Here is a 10032-nt window from a genome sequence, read left to right as displayed (position 1 = left end):
TTCCTGTAAAATGAGTTGGATGAGGTGCTTTTTATCACAATTAACCACTGTTATGGTAGAACCATATTGGTCCAAAATTGTTAACTAAGAAAAAGCATTTGGATGAACCATTGCACATCTTCTCTAGAAGGTCTCTCACATAGCACTTTGAGATTTCAATATTGACTCTAATATTCATCTGGCAAGGCTTTCAAATCATAGAGGTTAAAAATCACATACTACAGTGAAAGAGTCTCTAGGGCCATATTTAGGTGCTGTTAAATCACCAGGAATGATTTGGTCAGAACAAGAGAAAGATAACTGAGAGAGTGCCCAGGTAAATCAGGTTAGGAGTTCAGAATTTCTCGCCATTACAATTCCCAATTCAATTCTCTCCTTTTGATTTATAGAAGGCTGTTCTGAAGCAATAGTCTGAATAATTCAGCACTTATAGACATGAGAAACAAGGTAGGCCTATCTTCATACGGATTAAAACAGGTTCTGGAGTTGATTTCACTATGACTCAAGCTTGTCCTGGCGTTCACTTTTGACACATGATTTGGCTCTCCACCATGATTACTACAGAAAAAAACACAATTTTTTGGATGTGTTTACTCCAGGCAATGCATCTTTTTCAAAAGGCAAATATTGGCAATTCTTTAGGGGATCTCAGTGTCTCGACAACCCAGAAATGGTCAACATAGTCTAAAGCCTTACTTTTCAAAGTATAGTCTGTGGGCCAGCAACATCAGCAAGCATGGGAGCTTGTTAGAGAAGGAAAATGTAGAGAGCTCCTAGGACCTGCTGAATCAGAATCTGCATGGTCACAAGCTTCTCAAGTAATACATGCACACATCACAACTTGAGAAACTCTGATCTAAAGTACGGAAATTTCAGAAATTCCTTTTAATTTAATTGTCTCAAAATCTTCCCAGCAAATATATATATTTTTCTGACACCACAGGAGCTCCAAGCCCTTCTAAGTTTCCTATTTCTTTTACTTCTTTAGCCAGTTTCCGTGAGATCATAAATAGACAATCATCTAAAGGGTTTTCAGGTTCCTTATACTGGAGCATAGCGGTTGAATGTGTGTGAGCATTTATTCTTTTCATTAAATACACTGCTTGTTTGACTACATAAATTCCACATTTCTCTTTTTTTCAACTTAATTTGTGCAGATCTTAATAAGGGAAGAAGAGAGAGCAAAGTTGGCAGAAAGAATGTGTTGGGATGAGTGGAATGCACTAAGCTCAATATCTATTTCTCTCTGGTTCCACTTCATGGGTAATAATTTCAATTACTGAATGTATGATTTTAACCAATTTATGTTAACTAGATACTCACTCATGGGAAGTAAATAAACCTCTGCAGTTTAAAAAATTACATACAACTTTACTATCTGCATTTCCTTATTCAGGGATGGCTTGGGTGTGATACTGTCTCATGAGTAAAGCAGGTGAGCAGAAATCTTTCTTGCCATGTTTTGGTTTTGTTTTTGTTTTTTGCTAAACAGCCATCAGCTGATTCTACAGGGGGTGGAGAGCAGGTTGGGCTGGCTGGGAATCTCCCTGAGGCTACCTGCCCTGTCTACCTAGGCTATCCACTGGTCCTGATCCTGTTTGTTGCCTTCCATGTCCACCTCAATGACCTCTCCATCATCAGGCTACTCACTGTAATCATTTATCTCATCCGTATCCTGATGTCCTCATCATCCTCTGAGTCTTCGCTATCCTCATCACCTTCATCCTCCTCCCCTTTCTTGTCATCATAGTGCTCTGACACGGGCTTGTCAGTAGATACCAAGTTGTTGTTTTTCTCCATGGTGCTCTAGAGTCAGGCTTGCTGTTGTTCCTGCTGCTGCAGCTCTCTCCTCCACACAGGGCCAATCCAGATTAAACCACAGTATCTCAGTCACACGGGGCAAGAGTGAGGGCAATAAGGTGGACATGGCTCAGAGAGAGCTGTTTGATTTTGGTCAAGTCACTGTACCTCTCTGAGTCTCAGTTTCCTCATCACACCAGAAGGCAGCAGCCTGCGGTGGTATCTTAGGCTATGGAGTATGCACAGTAGCAGGATGACAGCAAAGGTAAGTTGATTTCAGCTTCAAGCAAGAATGTTCAGTCTCAGCCCAAGTGTTGGGCACAAAGGAAAAGTCATGTGCATACACGCAGCTTCAGGAGCCTAGAGTCCAGCCCTGGCTTTGCTACTATTTGCAATTCTCTGCCAGCCACAGGACCTTGGACAATCATGTAGCCTGTCTAAGCCTCTATTTCCTAGGGAAGGTGGTGATGGGGGAATCTTCACTAATATTAGATGTCTAATATGTATCACAGATCTTTACATGCATATGTCACACATTCCTCTCAACAATTCTATAAGGCTAACCTTTAGTCTTTAATACAATAAAACTGAGATTTTTAGAGGTTAAAGACGTTTCCCAAGATCTCATAGCCTGTAAGCAGCTGAGAAGGAATTCAAACTCAGGTCTATCTGACTCCAAAGCCTGTGCATTGTTTTGTCTCTAGACCAATGCAGTCTACTAATATAGGATGTTATGAAGTTCAAAGGAATTAATGTATGTAAAAGAACTTTTCTTAAAAAGCAAAGCATTATACAAAGTTGGGTTGTAATATTTCAATTAATGTCATTTTTATTGTATTACAAAAACAAAAAGTCTCAGCCCCTACCCCAAAGATGCTGACATAAGAGAAATGATGAATAAACTACATCACATACATTCAATTCAATGATTTAAACATGTAGTAAGAGCGGCCGAGTTGGATTTTGTAAGAGATACAAGATGAATAAAATGGGCTCCTTTCCTCAAGGAAATTATATGATACCACAGTGAAATTGATAGGTAAAGAGCTTGTTACAAAACAAGGCAGAATGAAATAAGTGTTAAACTGTAGTACGAGACCACATTGAGAGAGTACAGAGAACAAACGGTGAACGCCGACTGAAAGTATCAAGGAAGAGTTTACAGAGCAAGTCACCTTTAAGAGTCTTGAAAGATGGGCAGAGAATGTGAGAACGCATTCCAGGCTGAGAACAAATGATGGCCAAAGGCACAGAAGCTTGAAGACACACATGTGAAAAAGTGTTCTGTTGAGGTGGTTATATCTGGGAGAGAAATAGCCCTGGAGAGGAAAAAGTGAAAAACTTGCCATTTTAACTATAACTACTTGGTATTGTTTGAGTTTTTTTCAAACTGTCTGCTCTCTTGATTTTTTTATCCAACTTAAAGGATGTCATATCAGAAGGGAAAAAATGTGTTAGGTTGTGCAAAGGAAAAATTTGGAAAAAAAATTTGCACTGTGTAATATGCTAATTACAGGTACCATCAGTAAAACCAAACAGGTTAGGAAAAAGCAGAAATTTCCCCAAAATGGGAATCTGTACAAAAGAGTCAGGATTTGAGCTGGCCTTAAATGATGGGTTAGAGATGACTTGATAGAGAGGAGAGGAATTGAAAGAGAACTTGAGTGATTTGTCATTTCAATCATGCCTCCTAGTCTGACCCAGTTTGCCTGAGAGGAATTGTGCAAACAATCGTGGAACATCTCTGCCATCATGAGTACATATTGCCTTGGTTAAGTTTAAAAACACATGAAATGAAGCATACTACAATGAAATGGAGTGTTTTTTAGTTGGGTCTTTAAAGTTCCTCCCTAGCAATTTATATCTTTCTCCCAAAGCTTAGAACAAATTTAAGGTCATGGCATTTAAGTTCTCCTTCTTTCCTTTTTATCTCACATTTCAATCTGAATAGTGAGTTTATAAGTAGAAAATCTGGAACTTATATTTGAATTTTTTCAGGATATTATCGTGGCATCATTAGTTCTTTACAAGCATATGCATACACTTAATTAAACAAAAAATAATAATAATAAATAATATTAGAAGAAATGAGTTAACATATAATAAACCCAATTAAAGTAGATCCTAAGTAACTTGTTAAAGATTATACTGGAACACTAACTAAATGATCCGCTAAACTAATGGACATCAGTTAAGTCTATATTAAGTGCTATTGGTAGAACATAGTGCAAAAATGTTTGATCGATAATTAAGTTTATAAATAAACTTTTATTGTACTAATAGGCAGTGTTAATTACATTTAACCTTTAAATAATGCTTCACTATGTTCAGAAAAGGAATAAGAACCTTACCAGTTAATTATTTTTAAGTCTCTATTTTTCACTTCAATTGAAAGTGAAAACGAATCCAAGTTTTTAAAGCATTGGCGTAGTACAATTCCTTTACAGGCAAGTAGATCAGAATCTGCATATGGGCCTTACCATCTGCAAAAGGCAAACCGTCTGGATGGAAAAGCAAACTGACTTAAGAAAACCAGTTTAACCATCCCAAAGACAAGTTTTCTATATTACTGAAGTCTAGGTCTTGCCCTAGACACCAGGTGGGATAGTGAGTCTAGCTGTTCATTAGCAGAGAAATCCAGATTCAGGTCTTGTTAGTGAGCGAGTTGGAGGAAAGTGAGATACTCTGAGGATTTCCCAAGCACACTCACTCAAAATTGAGAGACCAAAACATGGCTAATAGGATGCAGAATTTGCACACTCCTTACCTAAACAGCTCAAATGTGGACATCCCATAAAAGACATCTTTCTGCCTCAATGTCCCATTCTGCCAAGAATCTTTCCCAAATCTCCTCACAAATCCAATGGCATCACCCTCTGTCTTTTCTAGTACATCGAGAGGTCCACTCCCATGCATTACTTCATCCAACACTGGCTCCTGGGACTCAGCAAGGTCTCTAGCCCAAGTTAGCCTAGTCCAGTCAGAAAAGCAGAGCCCTTAACAAGTGATTCAAAAGGGACCTTGAATACAGGGAACAGTTACAAATGTGCAGGAAGAGATTCAAAACCCAAAGGGGTAATGAGAGAACCCTTAGAATAGCAACAGCAGAAAGCTACCATCACCCCTCGAGCTTCAGGGATAGGAAAAAAAAAAGAATATGGAATTACTATAATCGAGGAGCCACAGGTGCACAATAGAAACTGAGACCACAGAATGAAGAACTGAATGGCAAGCTGGTACCACAAGAAAAGGCAAAGCCATGATTATAAATATCTCCCAAAGAGGGGAATAAAACTCTGGCTTCTTGACTTCTTTGCCTTCAGACTTCCTGCTAACTCCCTCCACTGGCCAAACCAAATAAAAATCAGCAGGGTCAACCCCTGTGATACATATAGCAGGAGAAGGCTGGAAATGGATCTGAAACCAGACACTTAATGACTGATGTAGTCTGCTTTTCACCCAGGACTGGAGATCAGGCAGTTATTTCACACCCTTATCTGCAAGGGTCTTCAGGAAGATATCTGGGACCTACACACAAGAATGTCCTGCAGCTGCTCATGGATCCCACCTAATCCTGCCAGCCAGGAGCCATGATCTAATCACAAATGTGGAATCTACTCTGTTACTTTGAACTCAGCACTCTTATCCCACAAGTGCCTCTGAAGTCCCTGATGCCATCATAGTGATTCCCTGTGTACCTGGAGATCTTCCAGTTCTTTCTCCAAATCATATTGCATTTAACAAGGATAATCATTTCTAGCTGCTACAATAAACATACACCAAATTCTCAGGGATGGCCTAAAATAATAAAGGTTTATTTCTTATTTGCATAAAGACTGATGCAGGTCAGGATCTCTCCTCCATCTTGAAGAAAAGTCTTCTGGATGACATGGCCTCCAAGAAAGCTCAGCACTGATTTGTAGCTTCTGACAATCTATAAGACAGCACTAAGGTCATTTACCAGCTTTGACAGGAGCAATATCAGTGACCAATTAAGCTGTGCAGTTCTTGCACCTCACCCAGGAGCAAGAATGAAATAACAGAGCAGAGAAAGAGGACTGGCAGCCCAGATTCACTGGTGCCAAGATACAGAAATATCCAGCAGCATCATGGTCCAAACCTTGGTCACGTAAGCCTAAATTTCCTGTTGAAATTGATGATCATCCCCACTAATTCATATGTAGGGAACATATCAAATACTTAGTCCTATCACTCACCTACTGTTCAAGCTACTCAATGGTCCAGTAGCTGCCTTGGCTATCACCTAGGACTACACTCCCTTTTAGAGATCAATGCTGAGGTTTTTTAAAAGTACATTGATATAACCTTCAGAACATGGAGAAGTATCATCAGGGCTCCCCCTCCCCTTAAGGGACCTGGTGATTTTGTTAAACAAACAGCAAAATAAAATAAAAACATCAACACCAGATTGGTGAGGTCTTTCCCTATTACAATCGTAAAAAGTAAAGTAGTTCCCTGCATTCCTCTACCTACAATGATCTCTGACCAGTAGTTAGTGAATTAGATTTCTAGGACATCTACAACCTACCCATGAAGCTGAGGTATAGACAATGACCTTCAAGATGTGGTAAATCAGTGAGAGCATGTAGCCGTTTCATTTGATCTGTGAAGTGGCCAAGTTCATGTAACTCTCCATGAATAATTATCTTGTATTACTTAAGAAAGACTGAATTTGAGTGGCTGTAAGAAATGTCATCTCCTCTCCTGACACTCAGATTCCCTATATTTCATCTTTGACTTGATCCCTCGTCCACTGTCATCCACTCTCTGAGGTGATTGTATTTTTCATTGAGATGGTACCCTTTTTCTCCTTGTTCATGTAGATAAACTGTTCCAACATATTTATTAGTGGGGTTCTGATTTCATGAAGCATCTGTCAATCTGATCTCCCCTATTTGATTTTTTTCTTTTAAAGTCAGTGGTTAGTTTTTGTCAAAGTAATGCATTCATAAAATTTAAAGACTCAAGTAGTACTAAAAGTCGTGTAATGAGAAACAGCAGTCAGCCACTATTATCAGATTTTTTTCTCCAGAGACAATCAATTTCAACTCTTTTCATTATTTTATGTGGTATTTACCTTCATATTTATAAATATATTTGTACTGTTTCTTTTACTCTCCAACTTTTATTTTCAAAATTTTCAAAGCCACAGAAGCATTGAAAGAATGGTATCTTTCACTGAGATTCAACTGTTAACATTTTGCTACATTTGTTTTATCCTTCTCTCTCTTTCAACTGAACTATTTGGATGTAAGTTTATTATGACACTTTACAACCAAATACTTAAGCACATACCCTCTAAAATAAGGGTATTCCTCTCTAAATGTCTCTTGGCTTTTAATGACTCTGTTTAAGGAACTCATAGGCTATGTTAACAAATCCTCAAATCAGAAATCAAACTGTGGCCTAGTGGGACATATTCATTCATCGTTAGAGGATCCGTATTCCTATACTTCTTACTAGCACATTCCTGGAGCATCTACCTTGACATTATAAAATCTGAACATAGCTCCCTGCATTCCTGTATCTCTAATATTCTCATCCATAGAAGTTATGAGATCCATTTCCATTGCTTTCCTTCAATACTTAGTGGCACATCTGCCTTTTACATCTACTAATAATTTCTAGCTGATTTGTATAACTGATGACATGGGAGGACCTCAAATAGACTTGTAACTGTACAAGCATTACACTAAGCAGTGCCAAGCCCTGGTGTGAGATGTCCTTTGGGCCTTCTTACAACATCCACACTTACCTTCATCCTAAAAGCAGAATGAACTGAATATGTTAGACATTTTCAGCTTCTATCTTAATAATTCTATTTATCTTCCTCCACAGGCATAGCCATGCCATCATTCACAAGCACAATTGTACTCCAGGCTCCAGAGCCTCTATTGAATGATGCAAGATGAGAAACCATCATACGGCACACAGAGAATGGTGCTCTCTTGCAACCTGTTATTTCTAGAGGATCAGTAGTAAGAGTCCTTTTCCTTCTACAATTTGGGACACATCTTAGAGGATTAAAACATTCCACAGAGAAATCTGACTTCTGCTGCATCAGGAAAAAGGTGTGGGGAAGTGGCATATGAGCTAGCCTAAGAACCCTGAGCTGTTCTTTCCGAGGGCAGAAATCAAGGTGCTTCCCCAACCCTCCTTCTTCTACCTACTCAGGAATCAGGACAAGGGAGGGGACCTACAGAATCATGGTCCCAAGAGTCTGAAATACTTCTTTGCTGAAGGCATGAAGCAAGGATTTATCTGGATCTAGTCTGAGGCCAGAGAAGAGACCAAGAAGAACAAGAGATAGAATATGTACTGTTGGGATGTTTAGGAAAATAAGTTGAAAGCTCAGGTCTCTGGCGTGAAGGCCCTTTCATTTGGAGTTTAGCATGGGCAGCCAAGACAAGGGTAAATCCTTAAGGGTGTTATCCAAGCAGGAAAGTTAATCTTTGATTTTCATTTTTCTTTTGGAATGTTTGGTGACAACATATCTCTTCTGGTCAGACTTCCCCTTTTGGCCAATAGAAAACCAAATCATTTATACTGATGCTTGCTGAGAGTGTTTTTCAACGTCTATTTAAACTTTCCTGAACAGGGAAAGTTTTTGTTTGTCTCTCTAGTGAGAATCCCTGCTTACTTGACAAATGACAAAAGAGAAATCGTTAGCTTTTCCTCAGAATGATCCTTCTACTCCAAGAATTTTGGCCAAAGGTCAGCTTGGCTTTTAACTCTCCCCACTCATCTTTGATTTTTCTGCTTCTATCCTCATGATAAGAGTCAGAAAGAGGAACTAGAGAATCCCAAGCGTTTCTCCACCAGAAGAGTGATTTTTTAACTTTTCCTTAACCAATAAGAAGAATACCTTGTTTTTAGCAACTGTTTATTTTTTCTAAGAGAAACTTATCTCTTCCTTCCCGAAGAGTACTTCAGCTGTGCAATTTATAAAATTGAATATTTAATACTTCCCATGGATCAGAATTAACTTTCCTAAAACAAACATCTCCTGGGCCAGCCCTAGTGTCCTAGTGGTTAAGTTTGGTGTGCTCAACTTTGGCAGCCCGGGTTCAGTTCCCTGGGTGCAGACCTACATTCTCATCTGTCAGTGGCCGTGCTGTGGCTGCGGCTTACATACAAAAAAGAAGATTTGCAGTGGATGGTAGCTCAGGGTGAATCTTCCTCAGCAAAAATAAATAAATAAATAAAACAAATATCTCCTAAAAGAGGTGATAAAACCTCAATTTATGTGAGAATATAGAGTCTCAATTTCACATACATCAAACTTAAAAGTCATTTAAACATCGGACGAATGTAGAATCATCATAAAGGGAAATGGCAAATAGCGTAACATTGATGAGTTCTAAATACTTAAAATGGACATGGAGGAAAAAAACTCTAAAATTAGCCTTCACATGAAACACTTTCCTTTCAGCTTCACTGAACTACTTTGAAACTCTAACATGAATTTCTATAGTCATGTTTCTCAAAGTGTGCTGCACAGATCAACAGTATTAAAATTCCTAGTACTTATGTTTAAAACACATGTTCTTGAGCACTATCCTAGGTGCTCTTCTGATGATTCTCATTCATACTAAAGTTTGAGAACTATTATGACGAAAAGAAAAAGTGGAGCAATTATTTGAGAGAAAGGATTTTGCAAAACACAAAACATCAATAATAACTATAAAACGACAACAAATGTTCACATATTTGGAGATAAGTGCTGAAATGTTATCTATTAATGAAATGACATGGTGTCCAAGATCAATGGTCCTGCATCAATCATTGTTGAAGTTGGGTGATGCAAATGTGGAGTCATTATTTTGTTTTTTGAGGAAGGTTAGCCCTGAGCTAACATCTGCCACCAATCCTCCTCTTTTTGCTGAGGAAGACTGGCCCTGAGCTAATATCCGTGCCCATCTTCCTCTACTTTATATGCTAGATGCCTAACACAGCATTGCGTGCCAAGCAGTGCATAGGTCCTCACCTGGGATCCGAACCAGTGAATCCTGGGCCGCTGAAGCAGAACACGTGAACTTAACCGCTGTGCCATCAGGCTGGCCCCAACATGGAGTCATTAGTATTCTACTTTTGTATGTATTTTAAATTTCCCATACTACAAAGCCCATTAACATGTTGTTATGCACTGTTGCCAAAGTAAGGAAGAGACATTGGTCATTAGGTGATTTATCTTTTTTCACATGATGAACT

At 38.8% G+C, this 10032-nt stretch overlaps 1 pseudogene; it reads right to left on the bottom strand.

Moving 5' to 3' along the window:
- Window positions 1–1570: 1570 nt before the first annotated feature.
- LOC106847518 (anaphase-promoting complex subunit 15 pseudogene) lies at window positions 1571–1933 on the bottom strand (annotated as a pseudogene).
- Window positions 1934–10032: the final 8099 nt, after the last annotated feature.

This window comes from Equus asinus, chromosome 5 (assembly GCF_041296235.1).
Source record: "Equus asinus isolate D_3611 breed Donkey chromosome 5, EquAss-T2T_v2, whole genome shotgun sequence".
Taxonomy (NCBI): Eukaryota; Metazoa; Chordata; class Mammalia; order Perissodactyla; family Equidae; genus Equus; species Equus asinus.
This window is presented reverse-complemented; position numbering and strand designations above follow the sequence as displayed.